The following is a 21,135-nucleotide window of genomic DNA, read 5'->3' as shown; positions in this document are numbered from 1 at the left end:
CTGAGACTGCGAACATCATCAATGTTGCTGGTATTTGGTCATAAATCAAATTATTAGTCAAAGTGAATGTTTGATTAGAAGATGCTACTACATGAAAAATTAAGGGATGACAAAAATGATTACAATTCATCCTGAGGGAGACATGAATGTGTGTTTTAAATTTTATGAGCAAACCCTATGTTTTTTACTTAAATTCACAAATGTCAAGCTTGTGGTGGCACTACACAAACAGTCAGTGGAAGACTGCACGTACAGTGCTGGTTGTGGATGTACCCCAAGTAATTCTTCCTCAGGATTCATCTGCACCAAATTTAGAATACATTATAAGAGTCCCGCCCTGAACACATCCATATGCCAACATTCACTCAAAGTCATAGCGCCACTTGCTGGCAACAGAAAATGACATGTTTTATGCTGTAATGTACTACTCTGAGCAGGTTGGACATACCAACTTCAAAACTGTCTCAGAAAACCCTTAATACATTGATAAGGCCATGTTGTAAAACTTGTGAGTTTGCAGTAAACGGCGTGGTGGTGGCGAAGTTAAACTCTTCGCCATTACACAGGAAGTTGTAACTTCAGTGTACATGCTCACATCTGCACAAAACTTTACGTGCTTGATAACTGTCCTGCCCCCGAACACATCTTTACGCCAATATTCATTTATAATCATATCGTAAGTGTCAGGCTGGTGTCTCAGTTCTTGACCCAATGTCAGCTGGGTTGAGATGTGTTGGGATGTACTTCCACTAGCCGGGACAAGGTGATTGATGGATTCGTTGGATTCTGTTGTGTACATAGACATAGAATCTCCTTGACTGGTTGTGGATGTACCCCAATACAACTTTGCTATCTGTGTAATAGGTGATGTTGTCGAATGTTGTGTCCATCTCTGTGACTACCATTTCGGCAATCTCAACTGCAAGGACAGCCGCACAGAGTTCAAGTCTCATAATAGTTAAGCCGGGCTGGGGGGCCAACTTTGCCTTCCCAAAGACAAAACCAATCTCAGTCTGTTCTTGGAGGCTTGTCATCTTGATGTAGGCCACAGCTGCTATGGCTTTGACTGACGCGTCTGCAACAACACCGAGTTCTCTTCTTAGTGCGCCTGCGGTAGAGAAGGAAGTGTAAGGGCATGGTATCTGGAGCCCCTCTAAGTCTTGGAGTGACTGTTTCCATCTAGTCCACTCAACCTCCATGTCTTTGGATGGGCAGATCATCAATGAAGAGATCTAAGCTGTTGACATCCTTGGAGCGGTCCTCGGATGGGAATGCTTCAGTGACTGCAGGTTTATCTGAACCAATTTTATGCAGCCTGAGATTAGAAGCTGCAAGCATCTTCTGTACGTCTCGCACAGGTCTTGAGTGTGTATGAGTAGGAGCCCCTGAAGATCTTGAAACCCTCAAAGAACTGTGATCGTGCCAGGGAGCGATTACTCTGCTCGTCTAGTATGGCGTACATTCTCTTGGACTCCTCTCTGCATCCGTTCAGGAACACGCTGACGAGGCAGATCTTAGCACATGCTCTGGCACTCAGGCCTTCCCCGCATACTTGTGTGCATGTCAACTTGACCTCCTGGTTGTCCGCTTTGTCCTCCTCCCTGCCATCCTCTGAAGTGGAAGGGGACGTCTTAGATTTCCAGGTAGGTGGGTAGGGGTGAGGTGCTGTCACATGAGTGGTACTCTCACACTCCATACATTTTGATCTCAGCAGTGCAGTCCTCTGCTAGATGTTCTGTGGAGGAGCAACAGCGAAAGCAGATGTAATGTTCTTTTAAAAGCTGTTTGTGATCATCTATGCTCTTCTCACAGAAGCCTCTACATTTCCTCAAAGGGCTTTTTGTGTAGGGGACAATGTTTATTTGGGTCAAGTCGTTCCCTACTTTCTCTAGGCTCAGACTTAGCAGTTCCTGAGACCTGCGTCTTGTGAACATATACAGATGTCTTTACAGGCCTCTCCCACTTACTCTTTCTCTCTGCTGGAGCTTGTGTGAAGAGGTTAAAGCTTGGGTCTGTGCAAGCCCTTGCCTCTGAGGAGATAAAGTCTACCAACATGGAGAAAGGTGGGAAGCTCACAAAATGTTCTTGTTTGTATCTTGTCCCCAAGTAAAGCCACTTTTCTTGCATGTTGTATGGGAGTTTCTCAATGATAGGTATCCAAGTACGACAAACCTGCGAGATAGCCATCTTCCTTGGCAACAACAGGTCGGCTAGATCCCTGAGTCTCTGTGGATCCTTTGTTGTGACCTTTGGAAAGTTTTCTAGTTTGTTGAACAGAGCCTGTTCGACAGCTTCTGGTGAGCCGTATATTTCGTCTAGGCGCTCCCATGCCATGTACAGTCCACTAGCTTGATTCCTAATGTTGACTGTTTTTATTCTTCTTACTTGTTCTGCCGATTCTTTTCCCAGATACTTGATAAGGAGGTCAAATTCTTCAGCAGCAGACAGATCTAGATCGGCGATAGCCTTCTGGAACGATGTTTTCCAGGCCCAATAGTTCATTTGCTGGTCGTCGTATGTGGTGAGACCTGAAGTCAGCAGGCGGTTGCAAGCAAGGTATTTGATGAGGTCTCCGGTGGTTGTAGAATGGTCATGGCTAGCTCCATAAGGCGTCCTGTGAACAGGCGGGTATGGAGGAGATAAGGAATCCCGTTTGAAGTTCTGTTGTGGCCGTGTTCCACTAAGCTGAGGAGCTGGAGAGGAGTAGAGAGGCTGATTAAAGCTTTGTTGTGGCAGTGCCCCGCTGGTTTGGGGGGCCTGAGGAGCTTGGTATGGCATAGTGGCAGTAGAAGCAGCAGCTTGGGTTTGATTGGTATTGAGTGGGTGGAATGTTGAAGGCATAACACTGGTAGGTTGAGGGTGTCGAGGATGAAGCGTTCGTGAAGCATTGTCACTCTCTCTTTTGGCAGATAAACCCTTGCTGTTTAGACCCTGCTTGTTCCGATACAAAGGCAGCGATGCGCTGATCCTTGATAGATTGGGGGACCAGGCTGTTAACTTCACTGCGCACTTCGAAGCCCATATCTTGTAAACCAGCCAAGAGTGTATTTGCCTCTGCTATGGCTTGAATGCGTGCCTCCTCAGTTCGAATTCCCTTTGCGAATGTGCTGCTCTAGCTTGCGCTGCTTCAGCTTTTGCCTTTGCCATGCTTCGGCCATGCTAATCTTTGAGCTGGACGAGGTACCAGATCAGCGACTGCTCCTTGAGAGTATGGTCTCAGACTGGTTATCGCCATTTCCTTTATTACTGTTGCTACGTTGTGACATTATGGCTCACCGCATTTTCAATATCAGGAGAAGGAAGCTAGTGTGAAGCTCTCTGGAGGCTGCAGAGTAGCCACTTATCTCTTGATAATGAGTAGCTCTGTAAGATGGCAATCCTTGTGTCCCTTTTTAGCTGTATTGCCCACTGTCATGGGCTACATTTCCACTGAGTTTAAACACTCCCAAGAAACTCCAGGACACAGGTGATTCACTTCCATGAAGTTTACTGGGAATCTTGTGAAACTATAACAGTACAATGAGATGTTTATATCATTAAAGAAGCACACAGTATAAAGGTAAGCAGCACCGCTTAGCTAACGTAGCTGTGTAGCTTATAAAATGAAGCACAAACGAGTTAGCGTCTTAGCCATCACAATATTCTTAGAAATACTAACAGATGTTGCCTTAGCAAAGAGGGAGAATGAAGAGCAATCAACTCAGAAGCTAGGAGTGCTCACACATGACCGTAGCAGATCACTGCATGGCAGTTTTCTTTCCATTTCCCAGCATACACTGTTCCTAGGTTGCCACAGTCACAAAAATAAACAAACTACACTGAACTGGTGAAACGAAGTGACAAACACATTTTCTAGGAGCATAACACCAAGTGATCTACAGCGCCACAAAGGGGACACAGGAAGTGACGTATATTACCTTCATCCAGCATCCGAAGCGTGTAGCAAATTCACAGCCGCACCAGCAATGCTGCACTGCATGACACGCTACAAGTGCAAGGGCCCGCCTAACGCTGCTTGCAGCTTTAATTTCTAAACTAGATTTTTGTAAAAGCACTTTTAGTAATGACAAAGAGCCATTAAGAGTATTGTTAAAGAACCAAACTGATGGAGGAGAGGGGAAGAGAAAGCACAAGAGCAGCAGAGCAGAATAGTGCAACATATTTTTAAAGCGGAATTCACTAGCAAGGACCAAACAATCAACAGGTACGATTAAATGATTTGTTGATGTTTGAAACAGAAACATGTACGAGACTTGCAGTTGCTGAATAGACATTCGATGCATTGTGGGGAAGTTACGATAGGGAAATCCGCCGTAACACCCAGGCACGACGGACCCCCCTATAACCCTATGGAGAGGAAGAAGGAGATCAGGAGGCAGGACAGAGAAAGGGGTGGGGGGGGGATGCAGAATACGAGAGCGAAGAAGAGGAGTTGGGACGTGTGGGTATTTATGGAAATGCTGGCGATGACGTGGTTGATGTGTGGTCCTGCTCCTGAAACTCTGCTAGTTAGCACCACTAAACAGTGTCATCAAGTCTCTGCAATCTTTTTCATTTTATGTAGCAGAATCCTGCCCAGTTCAAAAATAGTCCAAATAATGTTTTTGTCCATCAGATACATTTTAGCTTGTTGTTCAGCTAATCACAAAATGAATGTTAATTAGTGACAGCTGATATAATCTACTACCAGCGACTAATTCATAAGATAAAAATGTGAAGCCTGAATGTTTTTTAGTTTTTTTTTTACACTGACCTTTCCTAATAAGAAAGGTTGAGGAGAGATAAAAGATCTAATGACAGATTTGTTTATGGTGAAACTTAGTGAACCCGAGTATTTTGCCAATCCTTTTGTCAGATCTCACTTGCAGAGATGAGTCCAAATAATAAGTAAAACTATGTTGATAATGTTTGCACTGCAGAGTCTTGATACCGTTGCCAAATTAGTTTTATTTCACAGTGTCCACAGTGTGAATATTTCCCCTACACTTTCAGTAACTGTCCACTGCCACCCAGTGCATGCTGACTGTCTTGCTCAATGTAACACGGTGAGTCTGGTCTATAGGCTATGCATGCATGACTATGTGACAAATTATATGAATGTTAATTTGCTTTGCAACCCCCCACAGCATCTACCCTCATGTTTGTGTGCTCTCTGATTAAACCATGTGGCTGTGCAGGATGAGTCATTCACTCGGTCAGTTAGCCAGCCCCTCTTGGCTTCTCCTGAAGGCCATTTGGTTACTGGATGCCTAGTCATTTAACTGGCCAATGCTGCAATGGCGCCACAGCACAGATGGTTCCTACTGAGTGCATCCTCTTAGCTCATCAGTGGCAGTAAGCTCACATCAGCCATCGCCTCCAGCAGGCAGCGATTGCATTATGCTGGGTTTCGATTATTGCTTATTGCCTATTTATATGGATTTTCAGGACCTCAGCCAGACTGATTGCATGCTGCAATGAATAAGTCGGTCTGGATAGAAATCATCATTATCTGGCAGGAACACTAGAATCATCCTCATTGCAGTTTGTTTATTTGCATAGACAAAAATTGGCTCTATTCTCCTTTTCTAATTATTCGTATCATCTCCAAACAGCTACTTGTGAAAATCTATGTGAAGTCAAAAGGATAAAGCTTATTGAATAATTTTTATAAACATAGTATTTGATATGAAATGTACCTAAATAAATCTGAAAAAGTTTATGGCTGCATCCATAATAAGTAAAGATCCCCTCCCAAAGAAAATAATAACCAGTAATACCACATAAATAAATGTTTGTGATTAACCTGTTTCCAGAATGCATGTGATACTGGAGCATCCATTCAAGGGCTTTACTGAGCTTTCCCCTGCTGTGTCTATAGTATAGGTCTTCTATCAGTGTTGGACAGTACATGGTGGCTAGTGATCTTCATTCTAGACGTTGGACCTTTATATGGATCGGTGTGTTGGAAAATGTCAAAGCAGCAGGGTTGATCTGATAAAGCTCTGTGGCTTTGCAGCCCAACAGATTATAGGGGAAATAATTAGACCTGCAAAAGGACAAAGACAAGGAGTGCATGATATGGCTTAGTGTAAGACAGATCAATCTTTTACCATATGATGAGGATCTATCCTAACTGGCTATAGTGACAGAAGTTTTATTTTCTTTGCGTATTTAAGTAAAAAAAAAAACAGTAGTAGACAAGCTATTTTTTAAATCAGATTAAGGCCATTCAAACTCAGATATTCAGATTACTATAATATTTAAAAATGTTGATAAATACCGCAGCTGAAAGTGCCTTTTATTGTGGCCAGCTTAAGGCACACCTGTGCAAAACCCATGCTGACTGATCAGCATCTTGATATGCCACACCTGTGAGGTGGATGGACTGTCTCAGCAAATGAGTGCTCACTAACACAGATTAGACAGATTTGTAAACAGAGAGAAATAGGCCTTGGCCACCATAGGGCACATTTGTAGTGTAGTTCAGCAAAAAAGAATTAACAAAATTAGTGACCCATTATATTTTCTTAAAAATCAGATTGTAGACAAAATGGTGTTTTACAAGAAAATATTGGTAACACTTTCTATGAAGGTCATTCTATAATGACTTATGCATCGTTATAATCACTTGCACACATGCATTAGGTGCTATAGCAAAGTTCATAAGTCATAATGACCTTTTGATTTAATGTTTTATAACTAATAGTAATACCAGTTTACACCACTGTGCACCAAGAATCTCCAACCATGTTCCATAGTACATTATAACCATCGACTCTGCCTCATTATAAATACACTTTAGTCACAGTTTAGAATTAGTGATATAAAATGGAATAACAGTTAACACGGTTAGCCAGGCTCAACCTTACTGCATTAAAATACATTTAAAACCATGTATCTACTTACCACCTGTAAAATGGGTCATGAAGATACATCAGTGGTCACAGGGCAGGAGAAAAGGAGGTTCCTAACAGTGTCAAAGTGCAGGTAAGCAACATAAACTGTTAAGGGAAACTAGATGTGCATGAAACTATTCCTTTCACATACCTGGGCCACAAACACCAACCACAACAGGGACAAATCAGGAAGCAGAGAGAGAGAGCAAGGAAACACAGGTGTCTTATATAGCCTAAGCTTAATAAGGAGGTTGGCCAGCGGAGGAGTTAAGTCAAGGCTGCCACCACACCTTAACCTGCACTTGGGTAATCTTTCCTCACTACATTAGCATCTCTGCATTGACTTCGTGTAAAATCCTGAATACAATTTAAAATACTTCTGCTCAACTTCAAAGCTCTTAATGTTCAGGCACCATCTTATCTTAAAGAGCTTAAAGAACTCATAGTACCTTACTACCCCACCAGAGCACTGCACTCCCAGAATGCAGGGTTATTGTAGTTCTCAGAGTCTCCAAAAGTAAAATGGGAGCCTAAGCCTTCAGCTCCTCTCCTGTGGAAAAGAGTAGGGTTCCTTTTGAAAAAACTTAGTTAGGACTGGCTCAGGTGAGTCCTGAACCATCCCTTAGTTATGCTGCTTTAGGCCTACACTGCCGGGGCACTTCTCATGATGCACTGAGCTCCTCTCTCCTCCTCTCTCTCTTCATCTGTATGCAACGGAATCCTATTAATGCATGTTACTAACTTTATTTCTTACCTTTTCCATAGTCTTGTGCTTTCTCCTCCCTCTCTCCTCCTATCACTTTCTGCAGGTGTTTCTGGCTCTGGAGCTGTGGAGTCAGGATCTGTGGTTGCGAATCACCTGCTGCCCCCATGTTCCTGCTCGACACCCTGTACTACAATTATTTTTACTAGTCCTACACTGAAAAAAATGATTCTGACAACTTGTAAATGTTACATGTTTTTATCTGGTTTACTTCATAGATTTTAATGTGTTATTTAATCCTTCTTATTTTTTTACTTAATTTTCAAATTCACAGCCCTTGTTTAAAACAAGTAAATTTTATTCAATTAAAAGTAATTAGAAAAAAATACGTTTAATTTAATTTACACATACTGTCCGGTCTGCGCATGTGCAGACACGTGCCGCCATTCTTTTCTGAAGGTGGGAGATTGAACGTTATGCACTCTTTTGAATGCTGCAACCAGCTCTGCATTTTCGGTAAGTAAGCAATTTATAATCATTGGTGTGTTACATTTGTTACTTAAACATGGTTCTGTTTACACTTTAAAACATTTGATAGAAAAAATGTGTTTAACTAATGCTATCAGTTTGTGTTACAGCGACTAGTTTAATGTTAGTTCTGTAACTAATTATTCCTGACTTGCTGTAAGCATGTTTTCTAATCTTGTCAATGTGTTAACATTATGACAAAATACACCATTTTGGTAAAAGGTGGTTAATGTGCACTGACGGCAACAGTTTATGCTTCTACATAATGGGAGTCCTAGGTAACGTTAACCATAGCTGCCTGAATTGCTGTTAACGTTATTTCAAAACACAACCGGAGCGGGGCAGACAGCAAGCGCAATGCGAGTTATTAAGTCTTTAGTGTTTTCCAGGAGCGATGTGTGCAAAAATAATCACCAGATTGTGCTTTATGAAGTAACAATAAATACAAGTCGTGGGTTGGTAAGCAGACATTGATAGTGTGTGGGTGTTTTAATTTTAAGGTTGAAGTTATAAGTTACTCAGGTCCTCTCTTTTCTTTAAAAGTATCTATTTTTTTCACACCCGTACTCCGCAAAGTCCCGCCCCTATTCTGCCTCTGACTGACTCCGACTGACAATTTTTCAAAGCCTGTTGGTGCGTTCCAGTTGACATGGGAAGTCGGAATTTCCGAGTTCAAAGGTCAAAATTTCAAAGGGAACACCCCCTTAAGTCGGAATCGCGAATTGGGAAGTCGGGAGAACCTCCTTTTTATCAGTTTTTCTGCTTTTTCCTTGGTTTTCTGTTCCCTGCCTGCCTCCCTGTGTTTTCTCCCCTGTGTGCTCTCTCTCCCTCTGCTCCTGAGCCTAGTCAACTACCTGCACCTGCATCTCATCAGCCACCTCGTCAGCCTGCCACACCTGCCAGTAATCACCTCATGCCTGCCTGTATTTCAACCCCGGTTCTCCACACCATCCTCGCTTGATCGTCGTTGCTCCATACCCGGTGCCACTTCCGTGTTCAGGCTTCCATGTTTCTTGTTTTTCCACATTTTCCCTGTGCCTTGTCGCTGCCATCCCTAACCCTGTCTCTCTGTCTGTTTCCCTCCCAGGTACACTTACCCTCGTCCTCCCTTCAGTCAGCTGGGCTCATCCACCGGCCCTCTCCGCCTCAGACTTCCCTCATGGCGTCCTCCCAGTTCTCCCACCGCTCCTCGCTTCCTCAGCCCCAGTGTTCCCCGGCTCTCTGGCCCCCTGTCTCCTTGGTTCTTCGTGCCCGTGCTTCCCCGACATCCACCTCTTCCTCCACTCCAGTCCCTCTACCCCTTTCTCCCTCAATAAACCTCCTTCACTCCAAACGTTGCATTTGGGTCCTCTCTGTCCCCACACCACACCTCGTAACACATTCTGCATCCAGACCTGCCAAACGGCTGCGTTTATATAATGTGTTAATATTTCTTTGTTCCTCTCTCTGTGCTGGAGTTCTTTTAAGAACTTGGTGGCTTGATCCAGATTATTATTATTAAATTGGTTGAATTTTAATAAGAGTGTTTTATTCATATAGTGTGTCAAGCTTATTACTTCTATATACGCCAATCTGATATTAATATTTTAGTAAAGGATAGAGACGTTAGGCTACTGTATGAATGAGCACTTTAGAGATAATGATAGTAATTATATACATAAGCCTTTGTATGGCTGGTCTGGTTGTATACTCAGGAAAGATTGTGACAATGGAAGGATTTAGCCGGAGTAGTGGATTGCATATAGACAACATATTTCTGTGATTTTTACATGGTTTGAATTTGGTTGTGGGCCCCGGGGGGTGTATATAATGATGATAGAGAGTGATCAAGAGATGTATTTGTGCATTATACTTTGTCAATTAAGCCAAGCAAGCCAGGCAGCCTTCCGTGTTTGAGAACGGTACTGTTTTTTAATCGCCCACTAGAGGGCTGCAGCGCTACACTAACCAGCCTAGTTCAAATGAATGAAATGAACAAAAGGGCTCAAAAAAAGATTAGTTAATTTTAATGAACGAGATTTGAAGATTCGAGTCTGTCAAAAGAGTCGAACTTGCCATCACTACCGTCAACTCGGGTGTGACGTCATTCCCAGCTCCGACCTCTGACTTCCGAGGTAAATGGAACGCAGCATGTCTCTTCATTTGCGCAAACCTAACCAACCAAACTAACGGAGGCAACGGAGACTAGCCAGTCAGAGGCAGGTCTTTGCGGAATGCGGGTAGGAGCAAAAAAAAGCTTCGCTTCACTTTGTGGTAGCAGTCGTCGTGAACAGTTTCTGACTGGCCTTAACAAAGCTTAAAACGTAAAGGTGGGGCTGAAAGTATGTAGAACAGGGGCGGCTTGTTCATTAGAGCGACCGGGCGACGCACCGCCAAGCAAGGAAAAAGGTCGGAGATTTTTCTCACACTTTCTACCACACTGTTAGTTAGCTGTGACTGTTTTTGACAGACAGTTTGTCATTGAATATCGCTGTCCAATCAGCATCAAGTCGTGTTCCGTGGAGTCCCGCCTCTTTTGGTGGGATTTCAGTCTGGTTGTAAATCGCCCAGATCTCTCTCATAGACTTTCATGTAAAGGCAGTTTTTTTCGAGCTGCGGCCACTGCAATGCAATCTCTATGGCTTCCGGGAGGGCTCGCACTTATGTGTTTACGTCATGCGCCCAGCAGCAGAACTACGCTTCTGCCACCTGAAAACAACTCGGCAGTCCTCCAGCTTGTTGCTCTCACTACGACCAGCTGCTGTTTTGAAACGTACGTTCAGGCTGAAAATTGGACCGTGGTGTTGTGTTGGGAGATGCAGTTTACCAGCGGTGAGTAAGACACAGTATAAATAATACATGTAATTTGTTAAGCTATGAGGAGAGGAAAAGTCCGCTAGCCACTAGGCTAATTTATGCTCCGTAAAATGCCATAGGCTAAGCTAATAATCTTGATAGTTATTAAGCCAAATTTTATGCTTATGTTAAATGTGATTGTTATTAAGCCATGTTTTATTGTGTGGTGGTGGAGTCAATTTAAAGTTAGCTGCACTTAACCATTAACAATTATTTGATGTGTTGTGTTTTTTTCTTTTATTGCCAGAAACCGAAGAAGAAAGAGGAGGTGGTCACCACTGGCATCTTGTCAGAGGAGGGTAAAAAGAAGTAGGAAAGCAACACTGAAAATAAACCATAAACATAATAGAATATACCTTTTATATTTCCCCTTACATGCCTTGATGTTTGTGTAAATAAAGTGTGAGAATGGGAGAACCACACATAGCTCATTGTTACTGTGTGATTATAGAGTACAGGAGAACAGTGGATACTTTAATACAGCCCACACACCTAATAATACTGTGTAACTGCAGGATAACAAGTGGATTTTTTACAACTCTCTGCTTACCTTATTAGTCTTGTGTAATGTGTGTAACTTAAAGAATGAAAATAAATACTGTGCTCCTCTGTACCCTATTAAACATTTAAGATTAGCTATGTTTGATCCACCTTCATATACAGCATATATGACATTATTACATAACTGTAGCCTGTTACTTGAGATGGGTCCCTTAGCTGCAACGCAAGATTAACTGTAAATAATTTTATTCATTGCACATCATCAGTCCAGTGCCACTGCGCTTTATTCTGGATTTCTTGTTCCTAAATAAAAGGTTTGTCACACCTAAATCAAATGATTGTGAGAGTCATTCTTTTTTTCATTATTGCCAAAGCCTTTACATCCAAAGGTCTAAGATCTGTTGATCTTAACTGTGGACTGTTCATTCATTGTAGACATTGACAATGAACTTCAGGATGTAGCTGTTCTCAAATACTGTACAGTATGTAGCCTAAGGAACAATCTTGTCTTATTGTTGTCTTATAGCAGACTTAGACCATTGAACTGATCACCTTAGCCATCATCGCAACAATTGCCCCCCCTGAGAGATTTGGCAGGAGCCGCCACTGATGTAGAAGCATGCAAATGCTTCATAACTAACTAGCAGAAGCTTTGCAGATGACAGAAGAGGACTTGCAGAGCACGACAACAGCCGATAGTCCAGTGAAAGGCCAGTTAACCTGAAGTGGTAGGCAGATAACAACAAGGATAAGAATGTGGGTTTAGGTAGCAGGTTAATGTTGTTTCTGCTCTAAACACAAAGACTGATTATGTTGGCACTGCATTTATTGCTCCCAATTTTCAACTAATACTTTAAATATAGAAGTGGAACATGAAAATTACAAATACTAATAGAGTTAGTGAAATGGCGTGAAGGCAGAAAACTGTATTACAAAACTCAGAGCTGCAAGGGGTCTTGACTTGTTGACTCAGTTATAGTGTCACACAATGTACTTGTAGTTGATGTTGTAGGCTTGTGGACGGCATTATGAAGAGATTTTTCTGTTTCTGATTTCACAAAGTTTATAAAAAATCGTTTACAATATGATCTGACAAAGTGTAAATAACCTTACACAATTATTATAAAACATTGTACAGGTGTTTATTTTTCAAGTACTGTTGTACAAATAATGGTAGTTAATTTAAGAAACCCAATCTGTTATGTACCTAATTCACACAATTTCCATAAACTTCAATCCACCCCTCTCGTTTCATAAAATGTCCTGTCTGTCTGCTTGTAGCATCTAAAGCTTTGAAAACATTAATTTCTGATGTAATTTCTAACTGCTCTAAAGTAATTTATAATTGAATAAGAGAAATAACACACTTTTTCATTCGTGCTCATTTTTATTTCTATTGCAGGTCTTTCTCATATCTGATATATGTTATCTTGGTGTAATGTGGACCAGAACCTAACTCTTTGGGGAGCTCATATTGTTTTGGTAAGTGCATTTAACAAACAAACTCTTTACAGCTATACTATTCACTGCAGTGCTGCCAAGGATAAATATAAATATATAAATGTTCTGTAACTGTGTGGTATAAAATTTTTTCTTTCTTTATGTGGGGGGATCTCGACGCTCAAGTGCTGTTATCACAGTACACACAGACATTTTCTTCATGTCTAGCTTCTTGCTAGGCATGTTTCTGTGTATCCTAACTGAGCCGGAGCACGTTTACATATTCACTCCAGTGTTTCCCATACACTTATTTATTTGTGGCGGCCTGCCACAGTTTTAACGCCGACCACCGTATATTGATTTTGATTTTTTTTTTAACTAGGCCTGGCTTCTTAAAACCTATTTGATTGCAGAGCTGTGTGCAGAGCATATATTCGCTCAGCACCTCCTCTCACTCACTTGCCCTCTCTCTAATGAACACCGTTGCACACAACATAAAGCTCTTAATGAGACCTACCTTGAAGAAAGTTATTAGCAAGCATGTAAAAAGCATAGATAATAATGATATCTATATTAACGTCAGATTACAGCTGGGTTGTCGAGGTTAAAAAACCCCCCTCCCCCATGCTACAGTTAGGCTGTCATTCTATGGGAAACGCACTGCACTCCTTTGGGGGGGAAAAAAGCACACTCGTACGGCACAGTACCGTTTATGTCCGAGTTCTGTGCCTGAGCACGGTTAGCGATCACACTAGATGTGTACCGTGCCGGAGTTCAGCTTAACTGTGCCTGAGCCCACCTCTTCAATTTGACCTGGGGACGGTTCAGCATACGGCATGGAGCGATCAATCTGGTCAAACGAACCGGACTTTGGGGGTTAAACGTGCTTAGGCACGGTACAAGGCAACCGAGCCTAGTGTGAGTACCTCCCCGCTCCGGTTAGCCGGCGCTCATATTGTGCCTCACGATCCGAGCCACATATTGATTTTAGATTTATTTTTTACTAGGCCTGTTTAAAATCGTATTTGATTGCAGAGCTGTGTGCAGCGCAAATATTCCCTTAACACATCTCTTTCTGTCGGAGATCCACCTTAAAAAGTTATTAGCAAACATGTAAGGAGTCTAGCTAATACAGAGAGCTATATTAACATTATAATAAAGCTGGGTTGTCAAGATTAGCACGCTGTATATAGCTGGTAGTAAATATCAACTGCATGCACGCACAGGTCGATGAGCAAGACACTTAAACCTCAGTAGCCAGCAGATCTGACTAGTTTTTCTAGCAGCTTCTAAACTGTGAAGAAGAGACCAATGTTCTCAGTGAAACTTCGCTGAATAAGTAGAAGCTACAATTGTGCTATCGCCCTACACATTCAGACCTGCTATTTTACGAAAATTAATTCACTAACATTCTTAAGCTAAAGAGGGCAGTCTATTTACAGTATGTGTAATGAAGTCATTGTGTATATATTTTTGAGGTTACCACAGGTTGGAAATATTATATAATTTCAAGAAAGGTTTTTGCAATAATTGATGTATTTAGGAATATTTCAATTTTAATAATCGTAATCCTTTTACCCAGGCTACAATTGATGTCAATCTTAATGGGCAGCAGTCCTCAAGGCACTTTGCATCTACCTTGGTGAGGATGATGGACATCTCATTCGGGATTATAAGGCAAGTGATTTTAATTGCATTTGTCAGTCACATGTACTTGTATTATCGAAAATGTTTTAAGATCCTAATGTCACTAACCCACTAGTTAGAAGAAAAGGGCTTTCACATTGTGATTTAAAGGGACACTCACCAAAAACGAAAACAAACCTGATGCATAACACAATCAGTTGACACCACAATGATGGAGACTGGAGTCCCAGATTCAACGATAAACGTTTTTGCAATTGGCCCCACCGGGCCAGTGGGTTTGAAACTTACTGGCCTGAAGAGAATTTTTACTGTGCCTCCCTCCAAAAGGTATTTATCAGTGTTACAACAATACCAAAGACTTATAAGTTATGTTATACTGTTAACATGTTTAATCGGTTATTAAATACATCCTGGATATAAAAAAACTAAACTATCACAATTAAAATTATAAAAAATAAAAAAGTTTAACAAAAACATAATAACAGACTCAAACATTATGTGCTCACTCTCCTGCTGACAGCCTTTTAATAAAAAATGTACACAGAGCAGCAGATACAAGTCTGCATTGTTTCACTTTAAGACCCAGAGGTCGCTGTTTGATTAAGTAAGTAAGTAAGTAAGTAAGTAAAGTTTATTTCTATAGCACCTTTCACAGGTATAGGGCCACAAAGTGCTTCACAACAAAAACATTAATATCATAAAATACACACAATAAAAGCATAGACAGTACATGATCATATCAACCCACAAGTAGCTAATTGAAAGCCTGAACAAATAAATGTGTCTTTAGTCTGCATTTGAAGGCATCAACAGAATCAGAAGAGCGCATAGATGGTGGAAGGTCATTCCACAACCTAGGGGCAACAGCCTGAAAAGATCGGTCACCTCTAGTACGGTAGCGAGTGCGTGGAACCGTCAGCAGGTTCTGATCCACAGACCTCAGATTAAGATTAGAGAAACAACATTTGACAACCACTCATCTCGTCACTACAACTCTGGATTGGGCAATGGTGCACGCCAAGAGCTGCAAAACAGCTGCAGGATGTTGAGTTTCTAATGTGATCTTTTTGTTTTCGTTTTTTTAATACTAATGTTTTGATTGGGCCAGTGAGTTGCTAGTTCAACAGTCCCGTCATTACTTTTTACTGGCCCTGGGCCACCGTTATTGTCGAGCCCTGAGTCCTATCAATGTCTACATGCTGTCGTGTTTTGGGGTCTAGAGTTATTATAGTGTGGAAGCCTGCTGTTTAATAAAAAATCTACTACTGCAAAACTTGAAAAATGCTCCAGCCACTAAAGCGTGTCACTACAGAGGATCTTAAGGATCATGTGTTTTTATGTTTTAGCCCATTGATGACAAATGCATTAACACTACCGCTGACCATTTTCCAAAGCATTAATTTTAGAAAATTAATTTTTACCTTCTAAGTAGCCATAAGGTTGAGAATATTTGTATTAAATCAACAATTTGATGCACAGTGTTCAAAGCAGGTAGCATTTTCTAAACACATCCTGGTGCAGTCAAGACACCCAATAATTATTAACAGACTCTGACAAACTTTGTTTTGAGGAAGTTAAATCCCGAAGAGTAAAACAACATAGGATAATGTAAATTTGGCTGTGTCTGGAGATTTTCATTAATAGGCTAAAACATTTAAAACCATCAGTTTGGTTCTTGAAACGATGAGGCATTATTTTTCTTATTGTTCAATTAAAACACCAAAACCAATAATGTGTTAGTCTCTCTATCCATTTTGACTTATGTGTCTCAGCTCCAAGCCCATTGGTCACTACTGAAGACCTAAATCTTTAACATCTCACAAATATATAGAAACCCCATTTCCAGAAAAGTTGGGATATTTTTTCACAATGCAATAAAAACAAAAATCTGTAATTTGTTAATTCACATGAACCTTAATTGACAAAAATATTTTCAGTAGTTTTAACTGACCAGTGTAAATAAGAAGAAATTTATAGTTTTCAAGTCATTAAAATCCATTACATAAATACATGTGTTCTTTTTGTCACCTATATTCTATAAATATACAGGACATCGAAGATGACATCCTGAGAGACCTGCAGATATCCACCATGGGCATATATGTCATCAACAAGGAGGGTGGAGAAATTGGATCTCATGATGACATTGACATTTATGTTGAAGGAGGAATCATTCTGAACAACACTGGATCTGTAGCCCAAGTATTGTGCAATGATGCTGGGAGTCATCTATGTACTGAACATGGCTTACCCCAAAGAGCTGAAATACTCCTATGAATTCATTCAAAAAGTGCTCTTGCAAATGGATGGAGAAAGGCTTTCCCCCAAGGTCCTTGGACTAACAAAATCATTGCTGGACTGTAGCATTTCTTTAGACGCTCTTGTGAATGCTGCTAAGCTGCATTTTTATTTCTGGTTTAGGAGGCTATACAAAACATTTAGTATAATGTAAAATGCAGCCCTAGAAGATGTTTTGAATTATGAGATTTCTTGTTCGTTTCATGTAGGAATGTTACCACCTCCTCATTGCTCCACACGGATGGGATGTTTTCATTTTCCACTATTTTTATTATTCTTAGAGGAGCTTAAACTTCAGTGGACATTTAAGTCACATTTCATGTACAGTATATCATGATTTATTCAGTAAGTTTGTTTTCATATTGATACACCAACTTTTTCACCTCAGCCAAGCATAAAATCTATTATGTGATATTACATTCTTTTCTTCTATTACAGTATTCTTTGACTGTAAGTGTTTGCAGTTTTTTGTAATCTCAGCATCAGGTTCTCAGTGTGCACTGTGGGAGGTTCTGGTACTATAGTATTTTTGTTCTGTTAACAAAATAAACCAGTACTATAACTGGTTTATTTTGTTATTTGTATATTATGTCCTCTTGCAAATTGGTGGTAAAAGGCTTTTCTCCAAAGTCCTTGGACTAAAGAACAAAATGAATGATGGACTGTAGGATTTCTTCAGCTACTATTGTGAAAACTTTTGAGCTACATTGTTATTGTGTGTAGAAGATGTTGCAAAGTGAGTGGTGGACTGTAGTAATGTGTGTGTATATATGTATACAGCCACTGTTGTGAACATTTAAAGCTGTACTAGGGATGTTTAGGAATATTTACTTGAAATGAATACTGCAATCCTGGAAATAGGTGCTTGTTTTATGAAAAAATGGGTATTGACTCGTTTTGTTGTTTTTTTGTGATGAATGGTACAATGTTTTTTATGTTAATGGATGATTCTATGACATTTTTTTATAAGATAGCAATTTAAGAAATGGTGACTCCTGAGTTACATTACTGGCACCATTTGGGAGAGCAAAAATGGTGTTCTATCTCTTGAATGAAGAAAATAAAGTAAGAGCTGAAAATATTTGGTTTGCTTTATTTGTCTGAATATTATTGAAAGTTAAGATACCATAAGAGATAAAAAAAAAATTAATTTAGTATGTAGAAATTAAACGATTAAATTGATCTGGATGCACATAATAAATTTTAGTGTACCTAAAATGCTACTCAAGATAGTTTAGCTAAAATTATAAATATAATTAAATGGAAATTACTGAAAAAGATTAATACACTCAACTTGTAAAATATAAGTACACTTAATTTAAAAAAACATATCTGGATTTAGATTTAAAAAAAATTTGTGCAATAATAAAATCAAGTAAAGTCAACATAACATATTTTTGAGTGTATTGTTATTGTTATTATCATTAACAATACTATAATTATCAGTACCATTATTCATTTTCAGTCTGTACCACTATCCAACAACAAAGGTTGGTTGAAGTTCTCCACCTATTATCTTCAACCAAGTCCAGTTGCCCTTGACCTTAACCTTCGTTGGATAACTATGACCTGGATGACTGAGAATCTTCACAGACATCTCTATAACTACTTTCGTTACTGTTTGTATTTCTGAGTGGATATTGTGTTGGCTGCTCTCTCTCTCTCACACCCCCAACCAGTCTAGACCTGTTTTATATAAATAAAATTGAATTGAACTGAACTGAACCAAAAACTCTCATTACAAGAAACCATTAACCTTTTCAGTAGATTACTTTCCCCAATCCCTCTTTTCTGTATGCACCATAAGATGCCTAGGTATTAATGTTTACCCCAAGCTGTCAGAGATAGTACCTTTTAAAATTTAATCCACTTTTCAAAACAATAGAAGGGAGGTTGCCACACAGTTTCAACATATTATACAAAATTCAGCTTACATCACTTATGAAGAACTTGTCCATAAGTATGACACAAGTCAAGTCATTCCTTCAATACCTACAACTTAAATCATTCAACTCAAAATTAATCAAATTAATGTTCAGTCTTCTGTCTTGCCTAATTATTTGTACACCCCTTCACATCCCTGTTGAAATTATACAAATATATCAACAACACCGGAACAGACAATATACCTCCCTAAGAACATACCCAAATCAGTTGATCTCAATTCCTGGAACAAAATCTGTACAAATTACTTTTCAATGACAGATAAACCCAACATCCTGCTGCTACTGGCCTTTTAAATAAATCAGTGTGATTTTTATATTGTATACTGTGTATTGTCTGTCTGTGTTTGTGTAGTGTTGCTGGCTGTACAACAAATTGCCTCTTGGGGGTAATAAAGATACCATTGATCTTGACCTTGACATCTAACTTAGTCAGTAGACTATTAAGTAAACCACCGAAGTTATATCACAGACAAAAAGACCACCCATTTGTGTACTAGACGACCTTTTATCAATCACAACTATAGAAAAGTAATACAGTTGTGCTAAATGTTGCCAAGAAGACCATCCTCCTAAACTGTAAAGGCAGAATTTTTTTTTTTACATCTCACAATGTATAGGCCAAGAGTTCTATAAAGCATGGGGGCCAATCTTCAATGCCTTACTTTATTAACAAAACAGCATGCACATCTCAACACAGGTCAACATAACACTATAGTGTACATTAAATACTATTGTTTATTTTCTGTCCTTTCAATCCCCCCCAACAAAAAATATATGTGTATACATAAAGATGCTAACATTTATGAACCACAGTGTGTGAAAGAATCATTCCTAAATATATTACAGTGTCAGTACCCTAATTCTTACAGCAATAGGCTTCTTTTTTCTTCACAGTGACAGTATAACATTTACCTATAGAATGAAGCTCACACAGCATGCATTGGGACAGATACAGGTGGAGATTTCATAAAGGAAATTGAAGCGTTGTAGTAAAGTCTTTCATGTGCTCAAAACATAAGTAATAAGAGGAAACAGTTGCTTGCCTTGACTCATCTTCCAATTTTAGTGTCTAGCTTGTGGTAACTGTAAAACTAATGTTGGAAATATTGTGTTTGTTCTTTGAGGTGTCACGGGAGTCTGAAATGAGAAGTCGGGAGAGAAGCTTTCGTCAAGACGTCTTACACAGAGTAAATCCCTTGTGTGGATTGTCAGAAAATTGAATCAGAGCCCACATTTATGGGTTAGCACTATAGAAATATTTCTAAAGCATTATGCATTTCTAGCAGCATTTAAAATGCAATGGGGCCATAGTTGCAATTCTCTGAGGGCTGAGGTGGAGAACTACTTAAGGGATCTATGGGTTTTAATGGGATCCGTCACATCCATCCCTGGTTGTTTATGTAAGCAGTAACAGAACAGCCTTATTCACAATGACAGCACAACACTTCCTGTAAGCAGGTAACAGCAGATTTAATAGTATCTCCTTGCTAAATAGAAAACATATGTTTGATTATTAAAATAGAAAATAATCTCCCATCTCCCATTTTTTTATTCAAGCAGAGAGTCTCCCTTTTTCCAAGATAGTTGGGAACAGGAAGGGGAATGTATCTTCATTTACAGAATATTGCTAATGTAACCCAGTGACAATACAGGGTTAAAATAATGTAAAAATGTATTAAAATAGCGTAATATCCCTTTAGGGAAATCAGCCAATCAGGAGCGATAGTTCCTCCCCCAGCTGAACATGATTGACAGGTCACGACACAACTGCGTGATCCTGTGAGACCCTGTGCGTGTGTATGTGAGCAAGAAAGAAGAGAAGAACATGCTTGATGGAGACAGGAGAAATGAGAGGAAATTGACAGATTTAAAGTTAACAGAGTAATCCAACGAAGGTTAAAATCAAGGGCAACTGGACTTGGTTGAAGATACTGGAAGACGTTTCGTCCCTTATCCAAAGGACTTCTTCTTATTCTGACTGACTGGCAGGGAAACTCAGCTATTTAACCTCAGTGGGGTTGTTTGCCCGGGTCATGGATACCGCTGGTTCGTTAGTGTTCCTTGTTGCTGTGACGACAGTCGTTACAGTCGTTAAGACTACCTGTGGCCAAGACTGAACGACCATCGTTGGTATCTTCACCTGAGGCCAATAGGTTACGTTTGTTGAGTTTCCTGGGAAGTGATGAAAGGACAGCATTGTAAGTGGGGGATAAGTGGTGGCGTAGACCCCCTCCCCTGTTCAATGACGGCTTCTCGACCCTGGTGTAGATGGCTTCCTTGACACCTCTTTCAAACCATCCATCTTCTCTGTCTAAAATGTGCACCTGGTGGTCCTCAAACGAGTGTCCTCTGTCCTTCA

General features: G+C 40.1%; 2 long non-coding RNA genes across 3 annotated transcripts; both read left to right on the top strand.

Annotated features, from left to right (window-relative positions):
* Positions 1 to 9,027: 9,027 nt before the first annotated feature.
* Positions 9,028 to 9,442, top strand: LOC123963990. Its single transcript, XR_006823304.1, has 2 exons — positions 9,028 to 9,090; positions 9,197 to 9,442. It is a non-coding gene; the product is annotated as an uncharacterized LOC123963990 (long non-coding RNA).
* Positions 9,443 to 10,240: 798 nt separating this feature from the next.
* On the top strand, positions 10,241 to 14,563 carry LOC123963520. Of its 2 annotated transcripts, XR_006823197.1 has the most exons (5): positions 10,511 to 10,920; positions 11,192 to 11,253; positions 11,972 to 12,173; positions 12,848 to 12,927; positions 14,468 to 14,563. It is a non-coding gene; the product is annotated as an uncharacterized LOC123963520 (long non-coding RNA). The 2 variants fall into 2 exon arrangements; XR_006823198.1 differs by lacking the exons at positions 10,511 to 10,920; positions 11,192 to 11,253 and adding an exon at positions 10,241 to 10,328.
* Positions 14,564 to 21,135: the final 6,572 nt, after the last annotated feature.

This window comes from Micropterus dolomieu, linkage group LG23 (assembly GCF_021292245.1).
Source record: "Micropterus dolomieu isolate WLL.071019.BEF.003 ecotype Adirondacks linkage group LG23, ASM2129224v1, whole genome shotgun sequence".
Taxonomy (NCBI): domain Eukaryota; kingdom Metazoa; phylum Chordata; class Actinopteri; order Centrarchiformes; family Centrarchidae; genus Micropterus; species Micropterus dolomieu.
Note: the sequence above shows the minus strand (reverse complement) of the source record. Positions and strands in the feature narration are given on the sequence as shown.